The sequence below is a fragment of the Labrus mixtus genome, chromosome 15, assembly GCF_963584025.1.
Source record: "Labrus mixtus chromosome 15, fLabMix1.1, whole genome shotgun sequence".
NCBI classification, from domain to species: domain Eukaryota; kingdom Metazoa; phylum Chordata; class Actinopteri; order Labriformes; family Labridae; genus Labrus; species Labrus mixtus.
In genome coordinates, this window is record NC_083626.1 from 25,950,729 (window position 1) to 25,965,727 (window position 14,999).

Genomic DNA, 14,999 nt, shown 5'->3' on the forward strand with positions numbered 1-14,999 from the left:
TATATTGTTTTTATTTTACCTTGTGACGCACTCTGGCGCAGGAACAGTCAGACATGTCATAATAAATATACGTCTCTCATAATGTATTAAAACCTAGATTATGTCTACTTTGGAAGCTTTGACTTTTAATTTTTAAAGTTTTAATACATACATACATCCATCCATTTTATTTGACTCTGTTTCCAATAAAGCGAGTCATTTCCAGTCACTTTCTAGAGAAGTCCATGTAATTATGTCTTAATCTCGGGATAGTAAAAATGCTGGTTTCCCCATAATGAGTTAATTTCTCAAGATCTCAAGAAAACGTGTAAATGAATTGAATCACTTGAAAAGCAGTGTTGTTATTTCAATTAAACAAGATAAATATGTCTAACTCTCGAGAAAACAACTTGTTTTCCAAGGGAAGTAAAATAAAACATTAGTATGCAGCATGCATGTCCTCTTGGGGCTTCCGTAATAACCATATTCATAATCTTCAGTATTATTATCTCTGTTGGCAGTTGAAGCCACGTTCGAACCTGCACGCGCCCCCAGGTGAGGTGGGACTTCCCATGAAAATGCCATTCATCTAAATCAGGGCTCGATTGGGCATGAAACACATCCACCAATCAGAGGCGGACAGTAACCCTGGAGGCCCCGCCCCACCCTCCCTTGCCTCTAACATCACATCGCAGTGTTTTGGTCATGATTTGGTGTTTCTGCACTGTGGCTGCGTGTCGGGGCTGTTGCCACGCGTGACTGCTCGGTTCACACTTCACGCAGGCACATCGAGCACAAACGGATCTTATCGATTTGAATCCTTCCCTTGCATGTGAATGAAATGATGTTTCGTTAGTTTGGAGCGATTCCTCGTCATGACCTCCCCGGGCCGCCCCTCCAGCTGAATGGGATCCCTGTACGCTCGTTTTGGCACCGACTGACTCTCCTGCTTCTCCTTCTTCTCCTTCTCCTTCTTCTTCTGCTCCAAACCTCGAAATATTTCCGGATCTGTGACCCTTTTTTTCCTGGTGTCTTCCGTCAGTTCCTGAATGGTTTGATTTGTATCCCGTCTGTCTGATCTGGCAGAAGAGCGACGACGCCAAAATCTACGGTAGCCTTGCGCGTCAGGGTGAGTAGCCTCAACTTGTTATTTCAGTGCGGGTGAATACAGTAATGACAGATAGACACACAGAGAGTCAGGAAAAAAAAACAGACACAGACAGGGGGGTTAATTAAAAATACATGAGGGGGTTTGATCCCACAAGGGCTGCAAATGACTGTGATGTTTCCAGATGGCGATAAACCTGACTTTGCCTCTTTGTGACCTAATTAACATATAACTCCCTGCTCTTTATGTAACACGTTCGCAGGTATAATTGCTTTTGTTAATAAGGATCATTAAACTGAGGTCACACTATAATTTTCTCACTTCGTAATTCCCTGAAATAACCGGTTGCTCCGAAGCTCTGAGAGTTGTGAAAAATACAACCTGCAGCCTTTTTTCTTTAATACAACACAGTCTCATCTGCAGGACTTCTGGGAAAAGAGCACTTTTTTTTAATTTGCCTAATCCTGATTTATAGAGAACTTGCTTCACAAGACAAAGTGAAACCATGGCAGCTCCCTGAAGGAGAATCACTAAATCTGCTGTACCTGAACTGTTTCATGTGTGAAAGAGAAAAATCAAAGGTTGTATGTTTTAAACAGGAGCTGCTTAAAGAACCATTTCTGCTTCTTCATTTTAGAATACCACAGGCTTTTCCTCCCTTCCTCTGTGATCCCACACACTTTCAAGACACGGCTGTCATATGCTTAGGATTAAGTCTCTCCCACTCAGCGTGACTCAAAGGCCCAAATATTGACTCTAATGTGGTGGCTACTAATAAGAATAATAATAATAATAATAATAATAATAACGACGAGTTTTGAATGGACCTATGGGTGATTGTCCGATCTGTCTTTAGCCACGTCCTTGAGCCTAAACACGCAGCCCCCCTTTCCTCCCTTAGTGGCCTGTATGTACTGTACACACTGATCCAGGCTCACGGCACAGAATCTGCAAACCGTCACCCATCTACAAAATGAAACCTGATTGAGCGTCTAGACGAGATTTAACTCTCAGACCGTAAAGTTCAGTCTGTCAGTTTGTTCGCGCCGTCAAAAGTACGACTCATTCCCATCATGACAGTTGAGATAAAACACTTTGTACAACACACACGCACACTTGAACCTCTGTTTCATCGGCCTTAAACCTAAACATTGTGTCTAAACCACTGCAGTGAATTCCAGCTTGTTTTCGCTGCCTGTGTCTGTAATCCTCCAAAAACACACATTTCAGAGGCTGCACCAGTAATTTTTTAATGAAAAAATTGCTATCACATTTGATTATCAGTATTATGCATTAGCCTAATCCTCCACAGATTTTGCTTTTTTTTTTTTTGTATATCCTGGAGGAATTAGGGAATTCGGGCGTAAACATATTATATCCGATGGATTCAATATCGTGAGGTTTTATGGTGACAGTGACATGCAAAGTGACCCTGCAGGATGAAGGCCGCGTTGCGTGTAAACACCCCCAGGGGCCGTGCACGATGCCCACTTTTGTTCTCTGTTTTTTTTAAATCATACATCCTGCTCAGGGATCATGATAAATACTTCCACCAGGACTAAATGTTGCCAGTTTTTCAGCCAGGCTATTAGCATGCATTTTGCAAACCTGGCAACGCAAGCCAACCAGCGAGCGAGGAGGAGTGTTTTCTCAAAGTGGTACGAGATGGAGCATTGTACTCTTTTCCTAACTGGCAGATTTCCGGCTCCACAGAGGGGGGACCTAATGCTCCTTGGAATCCCATGAATGCCCTCCAGTGAAAGCCGTCGATGTTTATGTCAGCTCCAATGAGATTGGTGGAAAAGTGGCTCTTGAAGGCCCGAAATTCCTCCTAATTGGCAACTTTGGCTGTGGACTGGCCCCTTTGTCCGCCCCGTATACTGAAGTGGTCTGTCTGTCAGGGTGACACACAGAGCCGGGGGGGGGGGGCTTCAATGAGCCGCTTGTTTTCCTGGAGAATCGCTCGCTTTAAGACAAGTCGCTTCTCAAAAATTTGCCTTTGTGCACCTATTCAGAAAAGAGGAAGGGAACGATTTAGGCTTTTTTTTTTTAAAGAGGGAACCTGGTTCTCAAGCAGGCCAGCCAACCGAGCCAAAGCATTTTTGATAGTAGTGATGTGTGTATATTTGCCTCTGCTTTTTTTTTTTTTTAAAGCACTCGAGCGAAATGAGCAGCTGTAGCTGGAGGTTTGCTGAGTTCATCGTTTGATCTATTTGAGAGCGTCCCACTTTCCTTTAGGGTCAGATGAGGATTCATTGGCGTTGGGCTTCGAGGACATATTGTAATTGTTGGTGATACTATAAAGAGGATTCAGCAGATTCAAAAGGATGGTGCACAGAGTCATGAGCCGGGTTGGAGAAGTAGAAGTCGTCGTAGTAATGGAGTGCCTCTTCTTTGTTGAAACAACACAATTCCCTTTTGGCTTTGGAGCACTTAACAAACAAAACACTCGTCTAATGCCAGAATCAACCCGTCCTCAGTGCGCCAATGAGATGTCTGATAAACTCCAGAGAGAGAGAGAGAGATTGTACACAAGAAAGAGGGGCACGAGAATTCATGATGGCTTCCCCGCTGACAAAAGCCTTTGAATATTTCATGTGGCAGATACTAAACTTCTGTCGCTCTGGCCCAGATTTGGTTGCTAATTAGTGCCCGGCTACTTTCAAGGGCAAAGCGGCTAAGCACGGGAATGCCAGTGCCACCTGTTCTCTCACTCGTCCTCCCTGTTCTCACATCGCTTCCCATCCTGTCAAGCTTTCTTTCTGTCTGTCTGTTTTTGTCTCTCTGTTTGTGGGCTTCATGTGGCTGTGTGGCCTAGTTTTGTGTCGGTAGTCATTTTGCCAACCATTAAAGCCAAATCCACCAAAGCCTTTCCGACTAGGGGCGGGGATCAAATATCGATACGATAATATGTCACCGTCCTGACTCGTGTGGTACAATTATTTAATCGCTGGTGCGGAAAGAAACAGGCAGCAGAGCTCATGATGACATGCAAAACCTGGGGCTGCTGCAGCGAGGACTTTGAGCTTCTGAAGGTGGGACGGTTGCTCCACCGGGTTAGCTTCTGGGGCGGCCCTTATTTAAGTTTCTGTAAGACTTCCTGATGATGGGAGTGATGTTATAATCAGGGATGTTCCTAGCCGACTCATTTTAATTCTCTTTAACTAATAGTATAAAGTTAAGAAAACAGTCACACATTCATTTAAAATTTAATGTGTAAATTATGTAATTTGGATTGCAGAGTGTGGCTAACGTTAGCAGCAGCACGAGCAACCACCAGCCGTCACTCCTCCCTGCGGCTAAACATCCGCATGCCCGTGCTAAATGTGGTTACTCTTGGCTCCCGGTCGATGTGCCAGTTTAACCAGATACAGCAGACGTACATTTTTTTATCTACATATTAAAATACTACCTTACCACACTGCTCCTATGAGATGCTGTCCATCCTCTGTGCTTGTTTACATCTGGGTAGTAGAGCAGGAAGAGCTAACCAAAGGTACAGCCAGTCTATGGCTACAGCTCCACCTAGTGGTGGGTTGTTACCTCGCAGTCTGAGCACAACATTCAACCAGCGCCGAGAGCCAAAATATGAATAATTAGTTTAACCAACTAGTTATCGTGGTGCCGACTAGCGAGGGTTATGAAGTTGAAGAAAATGGGTGTGGTTCAGCGTTGATGAATCCGGTGATCGAATCATGGGAAAAGTCACTCTGCAGGATTTTGGCTGTTAACGCCCAGGAGGAGCGTCATTCAATACTATGATTTCGAAGGTAAAACACTTTGTCACTTACATTTCAATGACTAATTGAAATGAGTCATTTTCAGATGACAGGGCTTCTCCTTCCTTGTGTGACACTGAATTGACATTTCATCTCTGTATCTCTAAAACTGTGTTGAACCCGAGTTCTCAGAGGCGGAAACTTACAAGTTTGTTTTGCATTGCCGTGTTAGTTCCGCTTTGTTGTTATCTGACTGCCTTAATTAGCGACCGCAGGAGAGAAGTGTAACATGAAGCCACAAAAGCCCGTCCGTTGCACTCGTCAGCTGAATGACGAGGATGCAGAAGTGCGGCGCTCCGACATGTCCTTCCCAGCTCTCTGTCAGGGCGGACCTGTTGCTCGCTGGCCCATTTCAATGAAGGGATCTGAAAGTGGTTTGATACAGACAAACAGAGGAGGGTTTGTATCCTCCCCAGGATTCCCGGCCACTTCCTGTCCCTCTGCCCTGGGAACGGGCCAGGGTGACACAGGCCACGCATCTCCCCTCAATCCACCCACTGTTGTGGCCTCTGTGGAAAAAGCCATCGCTTCTCACAGTCTCGTTCCCCGCCGCGCTCCGTGGACGCTCCTTCTGACAGGAAAAAGCGTCTTTGGCATTTAGAAAGATGCTTCTGTGTGTGGCTTTGTGTAGGCGCAGCTGTGCGAGCCTGGTCAGGATGATGAGATGCTGGGAAGAGTACATGCCCCCCCCCCCCCCACCACCACCACCACCACCACCCCCACCACCCTGCATCCTCTGAGAATCACTGCAGAATAAGATGTTGACATGGGAGTTTCGATGCATTTCCTCTACTTGTGGAGATGATCTACCCTGATAGACTTAACCTTTTCGTCAATGGCAAATCTTACAAAAACAGAAAACAGGGAGATATTTATGGGACATTTCCGTGTCCAAAAATGCTTTAAGGGATGAAACAGAAAAGTAATGTTGCCTGAATGCATATGATTCTGTAGTATCCATGATATCTTTGAAATTTGTTGTGCTGAATTTGTCTAATTGTTTTGTTCATTGATGTAAAACTATTTGTCGTTTTCATCAATTTGAAAGAAACTTTAAGGTGGTGTTCTTTGTTTTCACAGCATTCATAAGACCTGCAATGATTTGGCAAATTAGTCTACTGTCATGTGAAAAGATGCTTAGTAATAGTGCTTTCACACTTGCACAAAACTCCTGAAAAACGTCTGAAGTTTTCAGGGGTTGAGCTGCATGTGTGAACGGAAAGAGCCACATTTTTCACTCTGACGTCATCCAGAGTTTCTTCGACCAGCGCCCGAGGATTTAGAAGTTAGGGTGAGCTTTTGTGAGAACACAGCAGGATATAACCTGAGAATTCACCTGGAGCAGGTGGGAGGGGCTGGTGACGTTTATTCCCTGTCAGACAGGGGAAAGTCTTCCACTGTGAGGTGCATGTGTGAACAACCAGATGATGATTAAAAGGTAATACTCAGGAAATTCTCTAGACATTTTTAAGGAGTGCATAATGTGAAGTGCTGTTCCACTTGAGGCTGGCTCCAGAAGAAAGTCCCATTAACTAAACTACATCAATAAATATAATAAAATCCATGTTAAAGGCTTTATGCTTTATATATATTTTTTTTTGTTCCAGCAGATGTCGCCCTTGAGCACCAGGATGAAACCAAAACAACTCGCGCTGCATTGTTGTGTTAGCATGCTAATGCTAGCGATCTTTATTATGCTCGTATCTTCACACTGCATGTAAATTTACCTGAAATGAGCGTGATCTAGAAACACAGTTAAGCAGTGAGTACAGTATGTTATTCTTCTTTTCTCTAGTCCCTCAATTAAACAACTTTTATACACGAGGGGAGGAGTCAGCCGGCTGTCCGGGCGATGTAAACAAACTGAAGATAGGACTCTGAAAACTCTGAAAACATCACAGACAGTGGGACTCGGGTGTTACACCCATTGTAGACAGTCATGACTCACAGAGTTATTTTCAGAGGATATACTTGATTTCTATTATATTTAAGTGTAAAAAATATCATATAAAGACTTTAAAGTGCCAATTTTGATGGCAGAATTAAAGATATCTACAGCCTGGTATAAAAGACAGTACGGGTCTGAAAAACTCTTTCAAACTCTATGGGGGTGAATTTTCTTCTCATCCAGTTTGAGTATATCAAGGCTGAAGAGTTAGACATAGGGCACATTTAATGAAAAGTTCTTAGTTCAGCCTCTCAGGTGTGGTTTCCTGCTTTTTGTCAGTCGAGAGGATAGTTGGAGGAATAGCTGCAGTCTCACATGCTGCATGTAGCAAGAAACTGTATTTGAGATAAACGGTTTATAAGTAACAAGTAATGCTCTTACAGTCTGATATCACACAATGACTCAAATGAACAGTCACTGTGGGAGGTTTGCTAAACGATGCCAGTGATGACTCAGTGATTCCTTTGCCAATTGCTGTGATTTTCTCACTTTAGACTTTACAGCTTTACAGTTTTGGGAGCAACTATCCTGCACTCTCGGGTGTTTTTAAAATATGTTCACGCTCCGCCTACTCGAATTCTTCAGATGTTTATGTTTTTTTTGGGTTTTTTTTAGATGAAAATTCAAATCAGAAACTGTAAAATGTTTCCAGTATTTTGCTCTTTAAGGTATCCCGTCTTTGCAGCAAATTTCCTTTTTTTTTAATTAAGATCCATTTAGACTTTCCTGCTCCTTGTGTTACCTGTCAGTGTTTTTATTCTCCCTTTACTGAGGTTGTTAAAGTTTCTGTTTCCCCGGAGCTCTGACCTCGTGCGTCACTCCTGCCTGTCCTGATGTGAGTTTGGCCGAGACACAGAGCAGAGCCGTCTTCCTCTTCTCACAGCGGGGAGCACTTCAGCGAACACACCCTCCTGTATCTCACAGACATCTCCAAACGCACCACCAACTCCCCTGCTCTCTCTCTACGCTGATTGCCTCGCAGTCTCACTCTCTGCTTCGCCGCCCAACTGAGCCGCATTTGAATATTGAAATCAGGGCCAACTGAACAAAGGGGTTGGTTTAGGAAAAGAGATGGAGGAAATCTCTGCCGTGTTGGGGGTCCTGCCCTCCAATCTGTTATGGAAATGTCATGGCTGCGAGCGGTTATGTTTTGATGATGAAGCGTGACATGGGCACACTTTAAAATTTTAATGTGCAAAGCCTGGTGGCTGTTTCTGTTATGTTACTCTGCGGCTCGTATTTGTCTATCTCCAAGGAAGCAGGACCCCGACACAGGGATCTTTGTGTCTTTGTTTTCAAGCAGAGCAGCTATACAAATGTCTGTGCTGCATGCTTTATTTACGGTGCTGCATCTGCACAGACACATGGAGGTTGTTCTGTCACCCTGCATTCAGAATATTATTATGTAGGTTTCACCCGAACAGCACCGCATCCTCTTTTCTTAAGGATTAATCTGCCGTTTATTTCTACAATCAATGACTTTAAAGGCAGGGTAGGTCATTTCCTCTAGATTAACTTTTTTAAGATTTTGGTTGAAATTGTCTTCAGGTCCTGATAGAAATTAATAACTCATGTTCTCTGACAAAGGAATGAAGAAAATCTGTCATCTGTAGCAGTTTGTAAGCCTGTAAAAACTTGGACCAATGTCTGCCATGAGGTACCAATCTGATGAACCAATCACACGCCTCCCTGTCTCCCTGCTCGTTCTCTACCTCTTGCATGCACTAGCTCACACTCAAAGCGTGTCACAAGTGACGGAGTTTATACTGTGAGTTTGTTGTTGGCCTTTGTGAGTAGTAAAATATGTTTTATGATAAAGTTTAGAGTTTACTTCCCGCTGAATGAGACATGAGACGTCGTAGTTTCTACACAATGTAAGAGATGAGCTGAGGTCCGCTTCTGGAGCAACGATGCTCGTGCATGTAAGTGAGGGGGCGTGGCTTTAGAGGGAGCACAGAGGGGAGGGGCTGGGTGCAGACGGGGCACTGAGGGAATGCCACTTTCAAAATCGTGCAATTTTTTTTCGAAAATTACTAACCGTGCCTTTAAAACATGAAAAAGTTGTGAAAAATGCTAAACAAGAACTCCTGTGATGTTTTCAGATTGCCTATTTTGCCCAACCAACAGATCAAAACTAAAAGATTTTTTATTATTTTTATAAATGCATTGTTAGCTTGAATCAGCAGCTGTTTGACATGTTTCCTTAAAAAAATTACAGATGATTTATCATGATTGTTTCTGATTGGGGCGCTTCCAAGCGGGCGGCCCAGGTTCGAGTCCAGCCTGTGTCTCCTTTCCTGCATGTCATTCCCCACTCTCTCTCTCTGATTTCCAACTCTATCCACTGTCCTGTCTCTCAATTGAAGGCACAAAAAGCCCAAAAATAAATCTTTAAAAAAAATAATAATTGTTGCTGATACATATTCTTCTGACGGATGCATAATGCTTTTTTTTTAAATGTTGTATATCCTGATTTCTTAAATGAAACAGAAACATTTTGGATGATAATAGAGACATCCTTGAAGTGACGAGTATTACCGGAGTCAGCTAATGATCAGCCCCAGCGTGACGCTCTCAGCATGTGTTTAATTTGTGTCGACACTGAGCTAAATCTGTGCCAGAGCGGTTTCATGGCAGGATGAACAACCACAGTGATGCTGCGACCTTGACTCGAATTCTTGTTCTGCTCGACGCTGCTTTCTCTTTTCCCTGACAGACGGTATACGGGGTGGAATGCGTTAGGTTGGGTTGCATGTGTGGCTCGGGGGCAGACCTGTGTCTCTGAAAGTCCTGGGCGGGAAGGTGTCTCTACCTGCTCCCCGTACATTCCTGCTTTGGGCTGTGAGCAGGAGAGGAGTTGAAACTCGCCCGTTTCTCCACTCTGCATTCCTCAGCCATGACTGGGCCCAGTCCCCCTGCTGCAACAAACCTGGGAATGTATCGTCGCGCGGAGACGCACACCTGGCCCACTTTCTCATACCTGAACATGATTACACGGTTGTTTTAGACAATTATTCCACACAAATATGTATAAATACATATTAGGGCTGTCATACGATGAACATTTTTAATTGCGATTAATCTTAAAATTTCAGTTAATCGTGAGTAATCACATTTCAAATCCATGTTTTTAATTCTATTTTTCCACATTTAAAAATATAAATTACTGGGCTTTTATTTTGAAATTTTGTACACTCTTTATTCTTCTTGCTTTACTCGATAACCACTGACAAAGGTTTGCCGTGATAATTCTTCAACCCTCCTCCCACACCTCCTCCTCACCTTCAGCTCCTCGCCCGCCCCTCACCTCACAGAATCTTGTGTTTTTTATTTATTTTTCCTTCAGGTTTGGGGTCAGGGGAGAAGGAGTAAGGTCTTACTTTGGTTTCAATTCTTAGGTGTATCCATAAAATATATTGTCGCTTTTGGGGGGGGGGGGGACTAATACATTTATTACCACATTTTAGGCAGCATTTAAGGCACAGTAGTAGAACATTGGTTCACTTCAGTGATATTCTATCCACTATGATTTAGCGTTTTTTTTAGTTTTATTTGATTAGCAGAGCTTCTCTTATATACGTATTCCTCCAGGGTCAGGCCTTAGATTTGTGGGCTGCAGGGATTTCCCCCCCGCTGCCTGGGCTGTTCAGATGAGATGTTAAACGGTGAAAGCCCTCAGTTACTGAAGCACGAGGCTCTCGGGGAGTCTCTGTGGACCAGAGCAGATCAAAAAATGCTGCCTCTTTGAAATGTGATGAGAGCGGCTGAATTTAAGGGTCTGCCTCCACAGAGCTTTGAGTTCACTGAAGGCGACTCGTATCCTTAAAACATGAGCCCATATGATGCTGCAGAAGATCTGAAAATGCATTCTGACGCCGCCTCTTTGTTGTGTTGCCTTCCCCCGTGCCAAGAGTTTGCATAATTCTTTTGGACGCAGTTGTCTCTGAATGTTTCCCCTCCCCGTTTGAGTTGAATACCAGTTCACTAATATTTTGGACAGCCGCAGAAGTGTGTTTTTTTTTTTTTCCCCTGGTCACGTGACATGCGGCTGACACATCAGAAGGAATCGGAATCCTGTATTTCCACCATTTCCCACTGGAAATCTCCTGAAAGGATTGGAGAAATTATGGTGGAAAGAGAGTGCGAGAGGAGGGGGGGGGGGGGGGGGAATAGCCCGAGTGTGAGCGAGTGAAGACTTGGGAGGAGGAAATAAAGAAAGCCCAAAGCCCTTGAGGATTATCTTTTTTCTTCTCCTCCCTCCTTCCCTCCATCCCCGTATCCTCTCCTCGTCTCCTCTCGGCGTCTTGTTCGAGCGCACGACCGCAGCTCATCGCTCTCCGTGCACATAATGACCATATTTAGATGAGAGCGGAGCCGCACAAAGGGGACACACACACGAGGATGATGTCAGAAGAGGAGCATGAGGAGCAGATTTCAACCAATACAGTGGTAAACTATTCGGTCCATTCTTGGTATTTAATGCTGCACAGAGGAACAATAAACCGGCTTTTCACGCTGTCAACACAATACACGGAGCACCTGAGGGGTCCCTTTACAGCGGCGCTCACGTTTCTGTGCAATGCCTCGCATGCTTCAGATCGCCCCGTTTCACAGGAGGAGAGATACTGTAGCAGCAGCTGAGAGAGCTCGAGCCAAAAAAACAGGGGGCATGTGTTTCAACATTCATTTCCTCACAGTGGGTTAATATTCACTGTGACGTAAAGGCTTCGTTTATAAATATGGAACTAGATGTTCAGAGGTGGGAAATAAACTACAAACACTTTTTTTAAGCATCTTTTTATCAGTTACATTTCTCTACAAAAAAAAACGAATAATAGACAATAAGGTCACACCCACACATTCACACACCGATGCTAGAGGTTGCTGTGTAAAGTGACCACCAGTATTAACTAATCCCATTCATGTAGAGGAAGCAGCTTGGGGTTAAGCGTCTTGCCCTGGACACATCGGACATGTAGCTGCAGGAGCTGGGGATTGAACCCACGACCTTCCAGTTGAGAGACGATCGACTCTGCCAGCTGAGAAACAGCCGCTTTTGGTTTGTCAGTTGAAGTCCCGGTGCGGAAGTATGGAAGCTGGTCTGGTTGCTGGAGAGGTACCAGGTCACCTCCTGAGACCTTGAGCAAGGCATCAAACCCCTGACAGCTCTGGTATGCTCCCTGAGCGCCCTCTCAGGGATTAATAAAGTATGCAAAAAGAAAATTAAAATGAGGGTCAGGGTGAAAATTTGCAGCTCACCCTACTAAATTTTGAGTGTTATGTAAGTTTGAACGCACGACCAGAAATAGGCTTAACTGACCTCATTAGTGTGGGATATGTTAGCATCAGACGTCTCAGTCTGCAGTCTGGACTATCACACTGACCCGTCTGTTGTTTTGTTTTCTAGATCTCCAGAGAAAACAAGCTTTATTACGTCCACATAATGAGATGTATTAATCCATTATAACGGGGAAAGCAGCTTTTTAAGACGGAGATCAGTACAACAAGTTGAGATCTTGAGAAAACAACTGAAATGAACTCATTATGACGGGATAACGGAGTTAATAAGAAAACATATGAGACGGTGTTTTTGGACCGCAGGAACTTTTTCATTATTCCTATTTTTTTGTCGGTTCCACACGGCGGGAACTATGAACTATTTTAGTTCCTAGAACCCCCGTTTAGAGGAACCTTTTTGGCTCCTGCTTCAGAGTAGGTACCATGGTGGTGTGCATGGAGACAGAGAAAAAAGTTCCCATGATGCAGCATCGGGCTTCCATATTTTGGCGCCTGCACTTTTTTTAACATTTGACTTCCATACAAGTAAGTGAACGTGTTCTGGAGCGAGGAACGTGTGTGCTTTAGTCGTCTCAGTAATTGTGTAACTGTTGGTTAATGTGCTGGAATTTATTCGCTGTTTTGCAACAAACGTGATGAGCTAATCTGGAGGAAATTACAGTTCTATCTTCTAGTCTGTCTCGTCTGAGCCGAGCCCGTCACACCCAGTCTGGGGAGGTTAGTCGAAGGTCTCTGTTGAACCAGGTGACTGGGTCTTTTTTTTTTTTGTGTGTGCAAGGAAGTAGGGCACAACCAGGAGGGCAACATCTGATCTGAATAACAAACCTCTCTGCTTACAAGATAAGCATCCAAACATGTACCCAACAAAACACACACAGCCAACTCAAAAATGCCTTTATTTTCATTCGTCTGGTTTCTCCCTTTTCTCTTTTTCAGTGCAGCTGATTTGCGGCCAGTTTTGTTTTTATTGGATAGAATAGCTGAAGAAAGACAGGAAATGATGACAGGAGAGAGTGGGAGGTTGACATGCGGCGAAGGAATGAGGCTGGATTCGAACCCACGGTCAGCACTCTGTACATGGGGTGCACAACATAACCGCTAGGCTATCTCGCAACATGCAGCTGTAATGTATATATACCCCTCCAAAGCGACTTAACATCCAGACCTGCTGAACAACATGCAAACCGTATTGTTGATCCTGTCGACTGTGTCACTGTGTGGCTTCTTATTCTCTGTTTTTTCTTTTTACTGATCGTCCTGAATGTCTCGATCGTCACTAGTTTGCTAGTTTGTTGAGTTATTTCACCATTAACAGATACAATAGTGGGGCAGAAACATGACTTTCACTAACTAGGAGTTAAAAAAAAAACTTACTGGTGCTCTTGAGTTTGTTGTGCATTATAAAATGGATGCACCATGATGTGAGAGCGCTCCAGGTCTTATTTACACACTTTACAAATTTACACTATAAATACGTGAAGGTGATGAAGAGGTGCCGAGTGAGAGTGTGAAGCTGCCTCCATGGTGTCTGTGCGAGCTGTGTCCTACAGCACGGTTATATTTATTGACCAAACAGACTTTGGTTGATATGTACAATTAAAAAAAACAAGCAGCATGAGGGTCCACTGTTTGATGTTTTCAGTGTTGCTTTGGATTTCTACATCAAAATCAAACGATTAAGTTGGTAGGCTGGGCAGTTTTGTCGTCTGCTCCCCGTGTGACTGAAGGTGTGTCGACACTGATGACTTTTTAAATTAAATGTTGCCAACTTTTCTGTTTGAAAGGCACTCGTGGAAAAGGTCTCCAACTGTCGATGTTATTGTTTGATTGCGTGGATCTGTCAATAACATTTGATCATTTCTGTGAAAATGAAAGCGTGAGAGGCGTCAGTATGCATCCTGTCTTCAGTTCACCACCTCACCATCTGCCTCCAAAGTGAATCACGTTTGTTTTTGTAGATCGCAAACTTTGCACGGGGAATGGCGCACACCACTTTGAGGCTCTGCTCCGAGCGTACACAATCTTTTTAAATTCACCTTCCATGATCGAAACGGGTAAAAAGAGCTGACCATGGCGAGGTAAGAAGTGAACGAAATCTGCCTACCAGCATCTCTGAAAGCTCACTAACCAACAATAAGTTTATCAATAATACTTTATTTATGAAGCTTTAAAAATAGATGTTCACAAAGTGCTTTAACAGACAAAGAAAATGAACTTTGTTTAATCCAGATAACTCTGACGCATAAAACCCAAACGTTTTGAAGTCACTGACCCCAGGCAAACAAAAGGCAGAAAGGAAGCGGTAGTGACTATATATCCGGTTTAACTTTAACTAAACTGACAAATGTTTTAGTCTCTTTTAACTTGCTTCCATTTTGCTAAAGCCAAGACATCACCTCATCTAAAATGGCCCAGATATTTTTCTTACTGAGCCCTCAATCCCAAAATAATTTGATGTTGTCATACTCAGATTAGGAACAGGGGATAACAGAAAATCCAGGAACCCTCGGCCGATGCCAGCGCTGTTTGTGTTGTTTAGAGAAGTGGACACAAAAAAATTCCTCTTGTAAGCACGGGGGGGTTAAGAAGGAGCGGGCCGGCTGCTAAGCTTCTACCGGCTCAGAGATGTCATATGATTTTTAAGGTCACGTCAGCCGCGGCTTCTGGCAAAACCAAAGGTGATCCAAACACAGTTCTTTTTTTTTTTTAAAGGCAGAATATCAGGGGGTGAGAAACGCGCACACTCACATAAGCACACAGTGAAAGGGATAAGGGCTCACGACCTCTGATCCTATTATAGACGCCACAGCGCTGCGTGCGTCAGTGAAAACGGGTAAACATGATGTTTTCATCGGGGAGTCTTCTTGTGGTGTAAACGTCGACATCT

The 14,999-nt window shown here is 43.8% G+C and overlaps 1 protein-coding gene across 3 annotated transcripts in view; it reads left to right on the plus strand.

The window, feature by feature from the left end:
* The first annotated feature begins 666 nt into the window (after nt 1–666).
* The window catches only part of src (v-src avian sarcoma (Schmidt-Ruppin A-2) viral oncogene homolog), a 40,345-nt gene continuing 26,012 nt past the window's right edge, over nt 667–14,999 (plus strand). For 2 of the 3 annotated variants that reach the window (XM_061058063.1, XM_061058064.1), the window contains exon 1: nt 667–1,108. The gene's annotated coding sequence lies outside the window, so the exon portion shown is untranslated. The remainder of the gene's footprint in view (nt 1,109–14,999) is intronic. The other variant, XM_061058065.1, reaches the window with a different exon arrangement.